At 39.0% G+C, this 20,110-nt stretch overlaps 1 protein-coding gene across 9 annotated transcripts in view; it reads right to left on the bottom strand.

Moving 5' to 3' along the window:
- ALPK1 (alpha kinase 1) overlaps positions 1 to 20,110 on the bottom strand; it is a 125,100-nt gene that overhangs the window by 33,685 nt on the left and 71,305 nt on the right. The window lies entirely within an intron of this gene.

Here is a 20,110-nt window from a genome sequence, read left to right as displayed (position 1 = left end):
TCCAGGGACAACTTCCCCGGGAGAACGCACGGCATGCATCAGGCTGGTGCAACGTCACGCCGGCCTCTGACGCCACAGGCTCGCCCCGCATTCCGTACCCCTCCCTCCCCCCGGCCTGAGTGAGGCAGAGCCCCCGAAGCAGCTGCTCCTTTAACCCCGTCCTGTCGGAGCGAAGAACAGATGCCCTGAAGCGACCTACATGCAGAGGCGGGTCCAAATCCAAAGCTGAACCCCGGGAACTGTGCGAACACAGAAGAGAAAGGGAAATCTCTCCCAGCAGCCTCAGGAGCAGCGGATTAAAGCTCCACAATCAACGTGATGTACCCTGTATCTGTGGAATACCTGAATAGACAACGAATCATTCCAAATTGAGGGGGTGGGCTTTGGGAGCAACGATATACTTTTTTCCCTTTTTCTCTTTTTGTGAGTGTGTATGTGTATGCTTCTGTGTGTGATTTTGTCTGTATAGCTTTGCTTTTACCATTTGTCCTAGGGTTCTGTCTGTCTATTTTGTTTTTTGTTTTTGTTTTTTTTAATTACTTAAAAATTTTTTTTCATAATATTTATTTTTTTAATAACTTTATTTTATTTGATTTTACTTTATTTTATTTTATCTTCTTTCTTTCTTTTTTTTCTCCCTTTTATTCTGAGTCATGTGGAGGACAGGCTCTTGGTGCTCCAGCCAGGCATCAGGGCTGTGCCACTGAGGTGGGAGAGCCAAGTTCAGGACACTGGTCCACACGAGACCTCCCAGCTCCATGTAATATCAAACAGCGAAAATCTCCCAGAGATCTCCATCTCAATGCCAAGACCCAGCTCCACTCAATGACCAGCAAGCTACAGTGCTGGACACCCGATGCCAAATAACTAGCAAGACAGGAACACGACCCCACCCATTAGCACAGAGGCTGCCTAAAATCATAATAAGGTCACAGACACCCCAAAACACACCACCAGACGTGGACCTGCCCACCAGAAAGACAAGATCCAACCTCATCCACCAGAACACACGCACTAGTCCCCTCCACCAGGAAGCCTACACAACCCACTGAACCAACCTTAGCCACTGGGGACAGACACCAAAAACAACGGAAACTACGACCCTGCAGCCTGCGAAAAGGAGACCCCAAACACAGTAAGTTAAGCAAAATGAGAAGACAGAGAAACACACAGCAGATGAAGGAGCAAGGCAAAAACCCACCAGACCTAACAAATGAAGAGGAAATAGGCAGTCTACCTGAAAAAGAATTCAGAATAATGATAGTAAAGATGATCCAAAATCTTGGAAATAGAATGGAGAAAATACAAGAAACGTTTAACAAGGACCTAGAAGAACTAAAGAGCAAAAAAACAGTGATGAACAACACAACAAATGAAATTAAAAATTCTCTACATGGGATCAATAGCAGAATAACTGAGGCAGAAGAACGGATAAGTGACCTGGAAGATAAAATAGTGGCAATAACTACTGCAGAGCAGAATAAAGAAAAAAGAATGAAAAGAATTGAGGACAGTCTCAGAGACCTCTGGGACAACATTAAATGCACCAACATTCGAATTATAGGGGTCCCAGAAGAAGAAGAGAAAAAGAAAGGGACTGAGAAAATATTTGAAGAGATAATAGTTGAAAACTTCCCTAACATGGGAAAGGAAATAGTTATTAAGTCCAGGAAGCACAGAGAGTCCCATACAGGATAAAGCCAAGAAGAAACACACCAAGACACATATTAATCAAACTATCAAAAATTAAATATAAAGAACAAATATTAAAAGCAGCAAGGGAAAGACAACAAATAACACATAAGGGAATCCCCATAAAGTTAACAGCTCATCTTTCAGCAGAAACTCTGCAAGCCAGAAGGGAGTGGCAGGACATATTTAAAGTGATGAAGGAGAAAAACCTACAACCAAGATTACTCTACCCAGCAAGGATCTCATTCAGATTTGATGGAGAAATTAGACAAGCAAAAGCTAAGAGAATTCAGCACCACCAAACCAGCTTTACAACAAAAGCTAAAGGAACTTCTCTAGACAGGAAACACAAGAGAAGGAAAAGACCTACAACAATAAACCCAAAACAATTAAGAAAATGGTAATAGGAACACACAAATCGATAATTACCTTATATGTAAATGGATTAAATGCTCCAACCAAAAGACACAGACTGGCTGAATGGATACAAAAACAAGACCCATATATATGCTGTCTACAAGAGACCCACTTCAGACCTAGGGACACATACAGACTGAAAGTGAGGGGATGGAAAAAGATATTCCATGCAAATGGAAACCAAAAGAAAGCTGGAGTAGCAATTCTCATAGCAGACAAAATAGACTTTAAAACAAAGACTATTACAAGAGACAAAGAAGGACACTACATAATGATCAAGGGATCAATCCAAGAAGAAGATATAGCAATTGTAAATATTTATGCACCCAACATAGGAGCACCTCAATACATAAGGCAAATACTAACAGCCATAAAAGGGGAAATCGACAGTAACACAATCATAGTAGGGGACTTTAACACCCCACTTTCACCAATGGACAGATCATCCAAAATGAAAATAAATAAGGAAACGCAAGCTTTAAATGATACATTAAACAAGATGGACTTAATTGATATTTATAGGACATTCCATCCAAAAACAAAAGAATATACATTCTTCTCAAGTGCTCATGGAACATTCTCCAGGATAGATCATATCTTGGGTCACAAATCAAGCCTTGGTAAAGTTAAGAAAATTGAAATCGTATCAAGTATCTTTTCTGACCACAATGCTATGAGACTAGATATCAATTACAGGAAAAAGTCTGTAAGAAATACAAACACATGGAGGCTAAAGAACACACTACTTAATGATCACCGAAGAAATCAAAGAGGACATCAAAAAATACCTAGAAACAAATGACAATGAAAACACGATGACCCAAAACCTATGGGATGCAGCAAAAGCAGTTCTAAGAGGGAAGTCTATAGCAATACAATCCTACCTTAAGAAACAAGAAACGTCTCAAATAAACAACCTAACCTTACACCTAAAGCAATTAGAGAAAGAAGAACAAAAAAACCCCAAAGTTGGAAGAAGGAAAGAAATCATAAAGATCAGATCAGAAATAAATGAAAAAGAAATGAAGGAAACGATAGCAAAGATCAATAAATCTAAAAGCTGGTTCTTTGAGAAGATAAACAAAATTGATAAACCATTAGCCAGACTTATCAAGAAGAAAAGGGAGAAGACTGAAATCAATAGAATTAGAAATGAAAAAGGAGAAGTAACAACTGACACTGCAGAAATACAAAGGATCATGAGAGATTACTACCAGCAACTATATGCCAATAAAAAGGACAACCTGGAAGAGATGGACAAATTCTTGAAAATGCACAACCTTCCGAGACTGAACCAAGAAGAAACAGAAAATATGAACAGAACAATCACAAGCACTGAAATTGAAACTGTAATTAGAAATCTTCCAAGAAGGAAAAGCCCAGGGCCAGATGGCTTCACAGGCAAATTCTATCAAACATTTAGAGAAGAGCTAACACCTATCCTTCTCAAACTCTTCCAAAATATAGCAGAGGGAGGAACACTCCCAAACTCATTCTACGAGGCCACCATCACTCTGATACCAAAACCAAAGATGTCACAAACAAAGAAAACTACAGGCCAATATCACTGATGAACACAGAAGCAAAAATCCTCAACAAAATACTAGCAAACAGAATCCAACAGCACATTAAAAGGATCATACACTATGATCAAGTGGGGTTTATCCCAGGAATGCAAGGATTCTTCAATATATGCAAATCAACCAACGTGATACACCATATTAACAAACTGAAGGAGAAAAACCATATGGTCATCTCAATAGATGCAGAGAAAGCTTTCGACAAAATTCAACACCTATTTATGATAAAAACCCACCAGAAAGTAGGCATAGAGGGAACTTTCCTCAACATAATAAAGGCCATATATGACAAATCCACAGCCAACATCGTCCTCAATGGAGAAAAACTGAAACCATTTCCACTAAGATCAGGAACAAGACAAGGTTGCCCACTCTCACCACTATTATTCAACATAGTTTTGGAAGTTTTAGCCACAGCAATCAGAGAAGAAAAAGAAATAAAAGGAATCCAAATTGGAAAAGAAGAAGTAAAGCTGTGACTGTTTGCAGATGACATGATACTATACGTAGAGAATCCTAAAGATGCTACCAGAAAACTATTAGAGCTAATCAAGGAATTTGGTAAAGTAGCAGGATACAAAATTAATGCACAGAAATCTCTTGCATTCCTATACACTAATGATGAAAAATCTGAAAGTGAAATTAAGAAAACACTCTCATTTACCATTGCAACAAAAAGAATAAAGTATCTAGGAATAAACCTACCTAAGGAGACAAAAGACCTGTATGCAGAAAATAATAAGACACTGATGAAAGAAATTAAAGATGATACAAACAGAAGGAGAGACATACCATGTTCTTGGATTGGAAGAATCAACACTGTGAAAGTGACTCTACTACCAAAAGCAATCTACAGATTCATTGCAATCCCTATCAAACTACCACTGGCATTTTTCACAGAACTAGAACAAAAAATTTCACAATTTGTACAGAAATACAAAAGCCCCTGAATAGCCAAAGCAATCTTGAGAAAGAAAAACGGAGCTGGAGGAATCAGGCTCCCTGACTTCAGACTATACTACAAAGCTACAGTAATCAAGACCGTATTGGTACTGGCACAAAAACAGAAATATAGATCAATGGAACAGGATAGAAAGCCCAGAGATAAACCCATGCAATTATGGTCATCTTACCTTTGATAAAGGAGGCAAGAATATACAGTGGAGAAAAGACAGCCTCTTCAATAAGTGGTGCTGGGAAAACTGGACAGCTACATGTAAAAGAATGAAATTAGAACACTCCCTAACACCATATACAAAAATAAACTCAAAATGGATTAAAGACCTAAATGTAAGGCCAGACACTATCAAACTATTAGAGGAAAACACAGGCAGAACACTCTATGAAATAAATCACAGCAAGATCCTTTTTGACCCACCTCCTAGAGAAATGGAAATAAAAACAAAAATAAACAAATGGGACCTAATGAAACTCAAAAGCAAAGGAAACCATAAACAAGACCAAAAGACAGCCCTCAGAATGGGAGAAAATATTTGCAAATGAAGCAACTGACAAAGGATTAATCTCCAAAATGTACAAGCAGCTCATGCAGCTCAATATCAAAAAAACAAACAACCCAGTCCAAAAATGGGCAGAAGACCTAAATAGACATTTCTCCAAAGAAGATATACAGATTGCCAACAAACACATGAAAGAATGCTCAACATCATTAACCATTACAGAAATGCAAATCAAAACTACAATGAGTTGTCATCTCACACCGGTCAGAATGGCCATCATCAAAAAATCTACAAACAATAAATGTTGGAGAGGGTGTGTAGAAAAGGGATCCCTCTTGCACTGTTGGTGGGAATGTAAGTTGATACAGCCACTATGGAGAACAGTATGGAGGTTCCTTAAAAAACTAAAAATAGTACTACCATATGACCCAGCAATCCCACTACTGGGCATATACCCTGAGAAAACCATAATTCAAAAAGAGTCATGTACCAAAATGTTCATTGCCGCTCTATTTACAATAGCCAGGACATGGAAGCAACCTAAGTGTCCATCAGCAGATGAATGGATAAAGAAGATGTGGTACATATATGCAATGGAATATCACTCAGCCATAAAAAGGAACGAAACTGAGTTATTTGTAATGAGGTGGATGGACCTAGAGAGTGTCATTCAGTGTGAAGTAAGTCAGAAAAAGAAAAATAAATACCATATGGTAACACATATATATGGAATCTAAAAAAAAAAAAAAAAGGTCATGAAGAACCTAGGGGCAAGATGGGAATAAAGATGCAGACCTACCAGAGAACGGACTTGAGGATACGGGGAGGGGAAGGGTAAACTGGGACAAAGTGAGAGAGTGGCATGGACATATATACACTACCAAACGTAAAATAGATAGCTAGTGGGAAGCAGCCCCATAGCACAGGGCTATCAGCTCGGTGCTTTGTGACCACCTAGTGGGGTGGGATAGGGAGGGTGGGAGGGAAGGAGATGCAAGAGAGAAGAGATATGGGGACATATGTATATGTATAACTGATTCACTTTGTTATAAAGCAGAAACTAACACATCATTGTTAAGCAATTATACTCCAATAAAGATGTTGAAAAAAAAAAAAAACATGCACAAGATCTGACCACTTTTCACCTCCTCTAGAGCAACCACTTTAGTTCAAGCCATTATTATAAACTTGCTTGGATACAAGCAACAGCTTTCTAACTTGAATCCCTCCCTTTGCCACCTAAGTCCTCTCCCCCTTCTCCCCACATTTCTCACACAGCAACCGAAGTGATCCCTTTAAAATGTAAATCAATAATAATGTTGATTCTCTGCTCTCAACTTCAACACGACTTCCCATCACAATCAAAATAAAATTTAAATCTGTTGTCTTGGCCAACAAGGCCCTCTATGATTGTGCCTCTGGCTACTTCACTATTTCCTCTCATTCTCATTATTTCTCACTGTTCGGCAGCCTCCCTGCTCACCCTCCAAGTCAAGCTTGTGCTTTGGGCCTTTACACTTAACTGTTCCCTCTGTCTGGAATGCTCTTCCCTCAGTTATCTGCAAGGCTCCCCCATTCAGATCTGGGCCCCAGTTACCCTTTCAAAGAAGCCTTCTCTGACCATCTCTCTAAAACTATAGTATCTATATCCACTTGCTATCCTTTCCTTGACTCTGCTTTATTTGTCTTCATAGCACTTAACCTCCAACATTAAATTGTACATTTTTTAATGTTTATCTGTTTATTTCCTTTCTTCCCACCAAAATATAAGCTTTTCGTTTACACTGAATGTCAGTGCCCAGGCACTTTGTTTTGTTTACTGCTGTAGCCTCAGTGCCTTGAAAAGTGGCTCAATAAGTAGTTGTTGAATAAATGAATTAGTTCATGGCTCTCTAGTTGTTTCCCCAATTCATTTGTTTTCACATATGCATGCATAGCTGCCTTAGTGCTACTTCAGATTTTAGATCATGATTATTTGTTATATGAGGCATAAGTGAAAATATTGATAGATCAAAGTTTTTTTCAGGGACTAAAACACCAAATAATTAAAGAAGATCAAAACAGACAAAAGGAATACAAAGGGATTTTAGTTTCCAAGCTAGCTTGCTTTAAAAATATAGACTTTTATCATTGGGTATAAAGTCCGTATTTTTATGAAAACATTTATTAGTGAAACCGATGTCATGATTATGCGCAGTGACAAAGAAATGTTAGAGAAGCCTGAGAAATCGGGATCCTTTCTCTTTCTTTTCTAACTAAGAAAATGCCTATAAAACCATAGTAAAACCATATTCTCTTAACGGACCTTTCCACTAGAAATAACCATAAAATAAAAATGAAAATCAAAATAACACTTTGCTGTGGACAGAACTAACAGATTTGGGGCCCATGAGCTTAATCTCAAAAAATGAGAGGGAACTCATCATTGCAATATACTACATTAATAGGGGAAAATTTTGCACCTGAAACTTTATAATGTAGCAAACGATTCTTGGCACACGGTTTAGTGGAAATTTATTCATTTATTCAACAAAATATTTATTAAGCATCTCCTAGATGCAGCTGACATTCACTGGAAAGACAACAGTGAAAGACAGACCTGGTGTTATCTGATCTGTAAACATTCTGAAGATGAAAATTCCCACCTAAATGGGCTAGGTGGGGTGGCTTATAGAAACTATGGCACAGATGAGCATCAGAGTTGGAGATTAAAACTTAATATTTAGACTACAAATTAGGATTCTAATTTGAGTCAATGCATTAACTGCAAGTCCCTCAAAAAAGGGTCCTGAGAGGAAGAGTTATCTGATGAAGAAGAGGATGCATTCTTCTCCCATAGCCCAACCATTTGGGGTTATGGGAACATGCCCTTCCTCCCCGAAGAGTACCAAGTCAGGTCAAAGGTAAAAGTCTTTTTTAACTGACATGGAATTGGAAGACCCTTGTAACTTATGGTGGGGTGTTCCTTTGTTTCCTGGGAACTAAGTCTACCCCATGTGGATATTACCCCTTTTAACGACCAGTGTGTTCCATCGAGGGTTAAGGCTAAGAAGTCTCAGGCTTTGCCCCAAAGGCACTGCAGGGAGAAATCCATAATACCGAGTCACCACGACCTGAAGCTTCTTCTATCTCAGTGGCTGTCACTGAGACAGAAGGAGCTTCTATCTTTACTCAGTGAAGAGGTGATCAATAATGAAGTTGCAGAGGAAGTGGCTAGCATGACAATCTGAGTCTTGCTGTCTAGGTCCTCCCACAACTTCATTATTGATCACCTCTTCCCTCCTTTTTAAAAAAAAAAACAAAAATAGTGGCAGTGCGTATCTGGTGGTATTTGGGGAGGGACTCTTATGGAGAAGTTCAGACTGTCAGATTCACTAACATATTATTTGGAATGTTAAGTTGTCTGCATTGTTTGAAAGGTTGCCTATACATGTTAATGGATTATTCTGAAAACATATCACAGTCACTTTTTGATGTCCTGATAGCAAAATTGAGTTAGAGGCTTGATTACGCTATTTGATCTTAGCTTCTATCTGTCTTGCCTCATAACTGTAATAATCCCACCTGGCCCTGAGCCATGTCCTTTTGTCAATTAGCTTATACAATAATAAGGGCTATCATTCATTGAGTGCCAGGCACTGTTCTAAGCATTCTACGTTATCCACTCACTTAATACTCCAAACAATCTATGAAGTAGGGACTGTTATTACTACCATTGTAGAGGTAGAAAAATGGAAGCCAACAGTTTAGGTAAGGTACCCAAGATGACAAAGCTAATAAGGGGCAGCACTTGGATGCAAACTCAGGCAGTCTAGCTCCCAAGTTAGCTTCCTTAATCTCTACCTATATGACCTTAATTTTATCAAGATTGTCATTGTCATTGTTACCAAAACCATATATACTAGAATAGTGGCATTGTTACCAAAACCATATACACTAGAATAGTGGCATTGTTACCAAAACCATATATACTAGAATAGTGGCAGATATACAGTACAAAGAGAACTGTTTGAACTTCCTTGTCCCTAGGGCTTTTTACTTGTTCTTAAAGTAATAAATATCACTGAAAGGACTGAGAGCTTAATTGTGCCTTTTGCAGTTTTAGGAGCTATGCATGATTAGAGAAACAGACTGATCTGTCACTTTAGAATCTTATTATCCAAGAGAATCACATAAGCAAAGCATAAATAAATGTTTTAACAGTAAGGGTTAGCTTTGCTTTAATAAAACCTCATTAAAAAAATCTCAGACTACTAAACTAGGAAGTGTCAACTTAAGGAATGATTATTCACTAAATCACAATCTCTGGGTAGTAGGACTTGGGAATATATATTTTTTAAAAAGCCACACTTTTCCCCATTCTTCCTCTCCCTCCCCAACTAATGCACGTGCACACACAGACACACAGACACCAGGTGATCTTGATTCAGTCACCCCCTTGAGCAGCATTTAGAATCTCAACCATAAATCATTAAAGTCGTAAGTCTAAATCATGTGCATTTTAAGCATATTAGGCAAAGATTTGGCCTTACACACAGAGTGAAGAGAAGCTGCCATAGTCTTGTGTTCAAAGTAATAAAATGTGAGAGGTACTGAGAGAGAATGTTAGGAGTCCAACCCCTATGCCCCTTTAACACTCTACCTGACAATGACTCCAGAGGCCCAGAGATTTTTAACTTCCTATACAATGCCAGTGGGAATAATTCATGCCTAACATGATAGAAGGTTTTCAGTAACCATGAAAGAAACATATTTTGCTTCCAGTCTTTACATGGTGAAGAAATATAAAAAGTTCCAGAATTGAGTTGGTAATACTTTCAAAATGTGACAGATTATACATATGTATGGAAAAGAAGTCAATTTGTTTGAGACTATTCTCAGGAGGAAGCAAGTCTAATCAGTTATTAGAGGGAGATACTTTATAAAATAAAGATAATAATACCACAGAGATTACTGAGAAAATTAAAGAAAAATATATGTAAAGTGCCTTGCACTTAGTAGATGCTCAGTAAATAATAACATTATTTTGAGTGGGTTGAGGGTAGATCTGTGGAATCAGTACCTGAGATCTCAAAATATAAAGAAATTCAAAAAGTTTCCTCCAAAGTTTACCAATGAGAAAGTAAGTAAGCTTTACTAACATTTTAAAAACTGGGTAGACCCCAGCCCCTTACTTTGCCTGTATGTCAGATGGTGACTCATCACAGATGGTACACAAGGAATTCCTCATCTTGGAGGAGCTGATGATGAGGACTCACCCACTGGACTGTTTTCAGCTTATTGTACTGCAGTTTATTTATACCTGGTTAAGTAGATTTACAGGTTATATTATCACAAATCATAGATACGTTAATTCATAATGAGAGGGAGAAAGACTGCAAAAAATCTCAAGGCAAAATACTTTAAAGAATAGTCAAATGTAAAGAGTTTGGAAGTCTTTCTATAAAAGAAAGACAAGTGCTAGCTTTGTGCTTTGGCAGTATCATAGCCAATAAATTTTATCCGAGGTGCGATTATTGCTAATTGAAACAGACAAGCGCTCCAAATTTGCCAACCTTTTCTGTGATGACAAGTAGCTGACAATAGTATGTTATCCAACAGGTATTCTGAAAATATTTTTCAGATAATGAGGCTGGAAGTGTTTTCATCATTGTGATTTTCATACTAAAAAGAAAGTATCCCATATAAAAAACACTCACACAAATGGGAAACTTTCCACCTGTTTAAAAATCTCCCAAATGAAGAATCTGAATGAGTTTTTACATCGTTTGTTAAAACATGTCTTCTGATTACCTTGCAGGAACACACAACTGACACTGAAGAAAGTGGAAATTTGCCAGCTGAATTTTATCAAATGATTTTTCGTAATTGGTGGATGGACTGAAATACAAGCAGCATGGATTAGCAATCACAGCCTATCTCTTTTATTTGGATCTACATATCTTTGAGACAATTTTTCAATTACTACAGTCAGAACTAAGTACTGAAATAAACTGTACTAGCCATATCTTCAAAAGAAAATGCTAAGCCGAGTTTAAAAAATAATTAAACATACTCAATTACAATTTTAACACAAACAAAAAGGTTCTTGTGCCAATAATGCAGTTTAAAAAATTATTTTAAAATATTCATTTAATCTTTGTTTTGTTCTTAAATTTCTATCCTAAAGAAATACGTATAACATAGTATGCGTAGCACATGCATATAATTTATTAAACAAATAAATAAATGTGTATCAGAGTGCCTGCTCAAAAGTTTTTACTGAGGAGCAAAAAAAAAAAAAATTAAAGACAACAGATTCAGAACGAATTAATCAATGGGATAGTGAAAATCTTCTTTTGTTCTATACAAACACATCCGAAAAAGAAAGAAGTAATTCCACTTATCTATGAATTTGTTGAGCTTAAACATTTTTGGTTTCTGCCCTCTGAGGCAAGTTGGTTTAATAAGCAGGGCAGGTGATTCTATATCATCAAAGGATGGTGGCAAGCAGATGGGGGTGGCACAGAGGGGAGGTCTGGAGTCAAATCCCAGCTTCACCACACTTAGTAGTATGGATGGGGAACATCTCTCAAGCTCTCTGAGCCAATCATCTCATCTGCAAAATGGACATAATCAATTCTAAATATTTTGCAGGGTTTTATCAATATTATATGTTGTGAAGAGAATATTGTATCGAATCACATGAAACTGCCAGTATTTGGTGTTTGTTGACATACAACACTGTGGTTCAACTAATATAAATGGTATCAGATACGTTATGGAGGTGATGTTATTCTTCCTTGCTGACAGGACTGAATAAGCACATCCCTAGGACTGATCATTTTCTGGAGGTTATCTCTTTCTTTTTTCTGCCCAACACTTAAATCTGTTCATTTTCTGCATTTTGAGCTGGGTTGCTCTGCCCACTTGCCTTAGTTTGATCAACTCCTCCGAGACTTGGCTCAGCTTTTGGGCCTCATTATGGAGAGACATGAAATCCATGCCACAGGGTTAGTCCTCATCAAAGGGATAACTCGCATGCCTGATTCTGTGGCAACCAAAGTTTCACTGGTTGAATTTTAAGGACAAGTCACCATTTTCATTTATCCTCCATTGAAGCTTGAAAGTACCGTATAAAAAGGGGCAGTTTTTTGACACAGTTGTAGAGCAGGCTTTAAATACTTGGTGATTTTAATCATACTCTGTCTCGAAGTCTGAACACACAGAGGCCTTGGGGCTAGTATTTATCCTCCGAGGGCTCCATTCTCTTGGTGCCTGATTTTTACTTATTAAATGAAATTCATTTCCGATGGATCTGAACCTTTTGGCTGGCTTCTTTTCAAAAGAAGAACTATAATGTTCAGCAGAGGAAACTGAAGTTTTAAATGTTGATAATTGGAAATTATAAAATTTCTGTCTCAATTCTGCTCTGAGTAAAAAAGTCAAATTGCATTAACAGAGAGGGCAGAGGGCAGGTTACAGGGCAGCAGAGACGACAGGAATGCAGCAGTGAAAGGCTGCCCCAGTACTGCAACAGCCCTCTGTGAAGGATGGAATTGTGTAGACTGAGGGAGGACACGCCAGGCTCAGGCTAGGAAACCTGGGTGCTGTGGTCCTGCTGCTCCCACTGATGGGCTGTGCAACTTACAGCAAGCCACTTCTTACTCTCTCTGGGTTTCAGTTTGCTCATGTATCAAATGATGGGCTTGAAATAGATGACCTCTAAATTGCCCTCCAGTTTTGGTATTCTATCATTTGATAAAGAAGTAACTTGTATTCATGAATATCAATCACATAGATATATATAATAATGTGTATATTACATAAGTGTGTGTAGGTGTGGTCACACATGTGCGCAAAAATGATCTCCAAAAACTTAACAGGAGGATAATGATACTTAGCTTACAGCAGGCCATCAAATGGGAAAAGAAAAGATTCAGAAACAAGAGCACTGCATTTCGAATCTTCACTTTATCAGTGAAAAGATGCACTGTCGATGTCATTTAATTCACGACATTAGCTTCTCCATTAGAATCTGAGCAGTTCGGTATTTGACTTTATATGCTCTTAGAGAAGTGATGCAGCAAAACTACTATCCTCACTTAGGTTTTTGAACATTTGATCCTATTTAGATTTAAGGGTAACTGAACAACAGATGCTCTTCTCTTTCTCTCAATCCCCTTCCATTTTATTTTTTATAACGGTAAGAGATGTCTATTATGGAATCAAAGAAATATAAAGAATAAAAGTAACTTGTAATCCCACCACTTTAATAAAAATGTTCATTCAAATTTATTTAGATTTTATTGTTTAGGATTAGTATTAGATGCTTTTGTAAAATATACATGTTATTTATTTATTATTTCTAAATTAACTGAGATTCCCCCACCCTCACCCTAAAAAATTTAAGAAAAAATGTCAGATTGCTCTTTTAGAAAGATGGCTTTGGCTACAGTGTGGAGAAAAGCTGGGGAGCCATGGCAATAATGGGTACTATCTGCCCATGTATTTCTGGGTCTCCTCCTTCTGAGCACATGGTAGAATTGTGCTTCCCTGGCTCCTTGAAATGAGGTGTGACTATGTGGCTTATCTTGACCAATGGTCACTTCTGTATGGAAGTATTTAAGAGCCACTGTGCAAGTCACAATTTCTCCTTCCCCTCTCCCATGGCAACCAGCAATATTCTAAATGATAGGTATCCCATCAAGCTGTCTCTGAGGGGGAGTGACATAAGGCTGAACTCCCACCAACATTCCCTCAGATGGACACGTAGCAAGAGGAAGGAACAAATCTTTATTGCTTTAAACCCCTAAGATTTTGGAGTTGTTTGCATTTTTTCCTGCAGTATAACCTTACTATCCTTATGACACATGGGACATGACTAGAGATAGGGAGAGTGTTGGATATGGTCTAGGAAAGAGATAATAGGGGCTGAACTAGTATAGCTGCACTAGGGTTGAAAAAGATGCATTTGGGAGATACTTAAGAGGAAAATTGGGATTTGATAACCAATAAGAAATAAGGGTTGGGGGGAGATAGAGTTAAAGGAGATTCCTAGGGCTTGATTGGGGTGACTGGGTGGTTCATTGTACCATTTAATGGCACGTGACCACTGGAGGAGGATAAAATGTGGTTGGTGGAGGGAGAAGGAGCTGGGAGATGAGGAGGCCAGGTTTCGATCTATTGGACTTGAGCTATCTGGGACATCCAAATGGAGATGTTTAGTGGGCTGCTGTATTACAGCTCAAAATGGCATGAAGTAGGAAGAGTGATATGTTTTCTCCAGTCTACTTTCTCCAGTCATGTTTAGGGAGGAAATAATACAGCAGATACTGGAACCTACTTTTTTTTCCTTGTAGAAACTATTTTTGTTGAAATGTTCTTTGGAACAAATTCTGTTCTTGACAGGACTGTGGTTTATTTTGCCTTCCTCCCTATGGAGGCAGAGGACCACATGCTAAGAATCTTGAAGTCATTTGAGAGCTTTCTTGTTTCATTATATTCTACATGTGCATAAGCCAGCTTTCACTTGGTGTGCTAGTTTCCTGTGGCTGACATAACAAAGTACCACAAACGAGGTGGCTTAAAACATAAAGATGTGTTGTTTCAAAGTTCTGGAGGCCACAAGTCTGAAATCAAAGTGTCAGTAGGGTCATGCTCTCTCTAAGGTTCCTTGCCTTTCTCTTAGCTTCTGGTGTTGCCAGAAATCCGTGGCATTCCTTGGCCTGTAGCTGCATAACTCCAACCTCTGCCTCCATCGTCACATGGCATTCTCTCTGTGTCTCTGTGTTTTCACATGGCTGTCTTCCTCTAAGGACACCAGTCAGATTGGGTTAAGGGCTCACCCTACTCCACTATGACCTCATCTTAACTGTTTCCATCTGCAATGGCCGTATTTTCAAATAAAGTCACATTCTGAGTCACTGACAGTTAGGACGTCAGGGTATTTTGATGGGGAACAAATCAACCCATAACACTTGGTAAAACTGTGATAACCCCCAAATTTCAGTGCCTTTAACAACAAAGTTTTTGGTGTTTGTTCATATTTCACATTGGGCGCAGTTTGGCTCCAACTCGGAGACTCTGCTCCATGTATCTTGCCCTTTCCAGGATCCAGGCTGAGGGAGCAGCCCTTCTCTTTCTCATGAGGCAAAGGAAAGCTTCCAATTGCTGAACTACGCAATGGCTTATAAAGCTTCTGTCACTTCTAATCACCTTTCACTGGTAGGACAGGTCATGTGGCTAAGTCTGTAGGAATTAGAAGAATTTGTATTGACCACCCACCACACATTTGGCGGTCAATAAATGGGAGGAACCATTCCAACAAGCAGGCCTTTGACAAAGGGTTGCCCTATCTCTTCACTCCGGTAGTTTTTCTGGAACATGAATTAGGTCTTCTATTTCTCTTGCATTACTCTCAGTGCTCTATATCAAATGCCTGGCACATGTTAATACTCAATAAAGTTCTCCTGAATGAATGAATAAATATACAGTTCATATTCACTTTGCTTTTAGCATCCTGATGAAAAAGATTTCAGTTATTAAAGCCCCAAAGGACATAGTTAAAGATGAAAACCTCATTTGAGAAAATCAGTTGCTGAACAAAAATCATAACCCCAAAAGCACCTATTACTGTTCTGAGTTCTCTATTATTAATATGAAAACTGGTGCCTGAAATAAATGGTCTTAAAATTAGTTTTAAGAACGTCTTTTAACCCAGAGCTTATTCATGGAGGAAATTTTATTGTTCCCATGGATAGCATCTCATCCCCTTACTTTGTCCTCACACCCGTATCTTTCTTCGACCTCACATTTCATTTTCTAATAAATTCATACTTAAGTTATCTTTTGCTAAAGGCCCTTCTTTTTTTTTTTTTTACATTTTAAAAAAAATTTTTATTTATTTATTTATGTGCGAGGGCTTTCTCTAGTTGCGGCAAGCGGGGGCCACTCTTCATCGCGGTGCGCGGGCCTCTCACTATCGCGGCCTCTCTTGTTGCGGAGCACAGGCTCCAGACGCGCAGGCTCAGCAATTGTGGCTCACGGGCCCAGTTGCTCCGCAGCATGTGGGATCCTCCCAGACCAGGACTCGAACCCGTGTCCCCTGCATTGGCAGGCAGATTCTCAACCACTGCACCACCAGGGAAGCCCCAAGGCCCTTCTTTATTACCTCTCTGCTTCCAGGTTACTCACACTAGACATTTAAAAATATTTCCCTGCAGTCTTGTAATAAGCGATTCTTACATTCATTCATATTTATTTATGTTTTAATTCTTGATGCTTTAATATTTTAAGTAGTTCAAAATTAAAAATATCAACAATTTAAAGGCACCTAGATTATCTAAAGAGACATATTAGAAACAATATTCTGAAAGCTAAATTTATCAAACTCTATTCATTCACAAATGTTTTCAACCATATGAGCATAAGAAAACAATTATTTTTTTGGTCTCTCTTCAAATCCCTGCAAGGTAGCACAGATACTTCCCTAAAAGTCTGTTGAGTAATGGTTATCAGATTGTCCATCCTCATGGTTGTGAAGTTGAAAAGGAAACGGAAAAAATATCCTCACTGTGAGCCTGCTTCATCTCCTTGTACTGTATGTAGTTAGCCAACCTATAAAGATTACGGTGTGTCTCTTTACAGAGGTACCACACTAAATTCAGGTTCCCTCCCCCCACAGAAGCAGGGTTGGGAAGAGGCCAGTCCCTGCATCAGGACCCCCAAATCTGCAGGGAATGCTCAAAACCCTGGTCTATGAAACAATTCTTGGCCCTGCAGCCCTGTCTGCTCCCAACTGCCACTGACATGCAAATCCAAACAGGCCCTTTATCTCCCTTTCAAAAGTTTTCTTTTCATATTTTCTCTTAATCATGTAGAAATTGTCCTTTTCAGGAGTGTGAAAGTCACTGAAGAAATCACGAAAGTTGGCAATCACATTGAGGCCAGTGCCTTCGTGTCCTGGCGTCTCACAAGCAAGGACAGTTTTACTAGTTAGAACTCTGCTGTGTCCTCCCAAAACCAAGCTAAACTGAAGCTAACGCTAAAAGCCTTCAATACTTTTTGAAAAATCCATCAAAGGTTTTGCTGAATGATATTTATAAGGGCCTTACTGTTCTCTTTCAAAAACTGAAATGCCCTTCTCTGACAGCTGAAAAAAATTGCTTGTGCTTTTCATCTTTCCCTCTCAGAGTGTAAACATTGTTTTGAGTGAAAGGAGCTGAAGGAGCGCTTACTTTCTCTTGAAATTTTATTTTTAAATAAGAGAGGGAGAAAATCCTTTTTCTGACTAATACTAATAATACAGGTCAAAGTGTCAGGCGATATACAATTAAATGGAAAACAAAAAAGGTTCCCCCTCTTTTTCCCACAGTACAATGGCACTGGAATATAAATTACCGATGAAGATGAAATAATACTTCAAAGCTTGTAGGGCAGGGCAGGGCAGTGTTTACAAAGTATTTTCTATGGCACGATAAGACACTGAAGATGACGGTAACCCATGGACTTGAGGGTGTTGCTGAATAGTCTAAAACTAGCATGAGGTAGGATTTTAGGTCCCTATAGCCTGTGACCCCGTGATATGCTTTGTTTCGCAAGGGCAGCTGCAGTTATCAACAGATGTTTCAGCAATAAATAATTGGTATCATCTCGGAAAAGACCCATCTACCTGGGGAGAGGGCATAATACCAAAAAGACTGCCCAGCTATTACAGCCACATTAATCTCCCATCTCTCCAGGTTTCTTGGGGAGCATGCTGCAGGTGTTTTTTCTGAGAGAGAGCAGACAAACTCTCTCAAGTCAGCAAGCTTTGTGTGGAGTGTAAAGGAGGTTGGCCCCTGCCATAAATTTCTGTCTGTGGCCACACACCAAAGGAGAAAAGATTGGGGGGATGGGGACGTAGGAGAGGGAGGAAACAGGGGAGGCCGTGGAGAACAGAAAGGAGAGCACAAAACACATACGATTTTTCTTGATTAAGTTAAGCCTAAGAGAGGAACATTAGAAATGACCCTTAATTTTACTAACTCAGACGCTCAGCACAATTCTATGCTTAACTTTGCCCTGTTATTTGTGGAATTAACTTAAAGACAGCGTTTACACTCCAAGTGTAATGCTAAGTTTTAAAATGGAAGGGAAACTTTTTATGGGAAGGATTCATTTCAAGGTAAAAAAAAAAATCACGGAAATTTAGATTTATAAAAAAAACGGTAAGAAGAGATAACTGAAAAGACAAACTCAGCAGCCTTTAACTATTTTTTATGTAAGAACAGAATCTCACAATTATATTATAACATGGTCGTCCAGCTTCAGTAAAGTGTAATATTGAAACCAGTGGATAACGGGACAAAAACAAATCATGGATCATGGAATTTCCTCGAGGTACTTTTGACAAGCTAAGATATTGAAAGTAGCCCGAGTTCACAGGGTGCTATACTTCTCCGTATTTACAAAACAGAGTGGTTTAGCAATTGTGCACTTGGGGTCTGACACAATAAGAAAGCATCCTGAGAGACTTTAGGAGGTGTGGTTGCTTAATTTATAGCTTGCTGGGTAAGCGAAAGAAAATGATGCTCAGAGTTCAAAAAGCTCCCAGGTTAAACACATTACGGACTAAAGCAGCCTAATGGACTGATTCTTAGAGCTGTGCCTGAGTGATCTTGTGAGCCGGGCACAAACTTCTTAAATTCTCTATGCCTTTACTTCCCCCCAATTGTGACATCCGTGCAATATATAGAGAGAAAGTAGAAGGAATAATGAATGGACTCCTGAAATAGTCTAACAACTATGAGCTGTTTGTCTCTCAATTCACATTAACCCCAAATGCAGTGAGACTTGGAAGTTTTTAAAACACCATTTTCAGTTTTTCAGCCAACGTCACCACCAGCTTTGAATACAGCGAGGGGGATCTGGTAAGTGTGCATGGAATGAAGGGAATAAAACCCTGGTTATAGTGATGTGCTGCATCTCAGTTTCTCAGCCTATGCTGGAAATTCAGAGGAACTTTCTAAGCCCCAAAGGTCAAAGCAGGGGTCACTCTCTCTGTGAAGCTATCCTGCTCTTACCTTCTGGGGAAACCGTAGAAAGTTCTTATATGCCACCGGCCGAATCACACAGGGCTTTCCAAGCCCTTCTCCACGCACATTCCTGTTCAGGCTCTCTGCCTTTAATTTATAGCTTGCTGGGTAATCTAAAGAAAATGATGCTCAGAGTTCAAAGAGCTCCCAGGTTAAACACATTACGGGCTAAAGCAGCCTAATGGACTGATTCTTAGAGCTGCCCAATCAATCGCCACCCTATTTTTTGCAACAGTCATTCTTAAACTCTAACATGCAACAGAATCATCTGAAGGGCTTGTCTAATGTTGACTGCTAGACCCTCACACCCAGAGTTTTTGATTTGATAAGACTAGTGCAGGGCCCAGGAATCTGACTCAGTTTCTGCGTGATGCTAGTGCTGTTGTTGGGAGGTCTAACTTTAAGCACCATTGCTTTAGAGCTGCACTATCCAATTAAACAGTAGCCCTAGCCACATGTGGCTATTTACATGGAAGTTCATTTTAAAAATTAAATAAAACTAAAAATTCAGTTCTTCAGTCATTCTAGCCACATTTCAGGTGCTCAAGAGCCACATGTGGCCAGGGGCTAAATGTATTGGGCAACAGAGATATAGAACATTTCCAACATTGCAGAAAGTTCTACTCTACAGCTTGCATTAGAGTAAACAAGTTTCAGGGCTTCTACCTGTGCTCTCAAGTTCATTCCTTGAGGCTTCCAGAGGGAGAACTGGAGCAGGACGGATGAAGGGGCTAAGTCACAGCTCCACCACTCACTGGTCTGTTCCCCTAGGCAAGTTAATCTCCCTGCACCTTAATTTCCTCATCTGCAAAATGGGCTTGATAATGGTAATAATCGCTGGAGGGCTACCTTGAGAATTAAATGAGATGATGCATGTGTAAGCATTTTGTAAACCCTACAGTGA

Source organism: Balaenoptera physalus, assembly GCF_965194825.1.
Source record: "Balaenoptera physalus genome assembly, chromosome: 5".
Lineage (NCBI taxonomy): Eukaryota > Metazoa > Chordata > Mammalia > Artiodactyla > Balaenopteridae > Balaenoptera > Balaenoptera physalus.
Note: the sequence above shows the minus strand (reverse complement) of the source record. Positions and strands in the feature narration are given on the sequence as shown.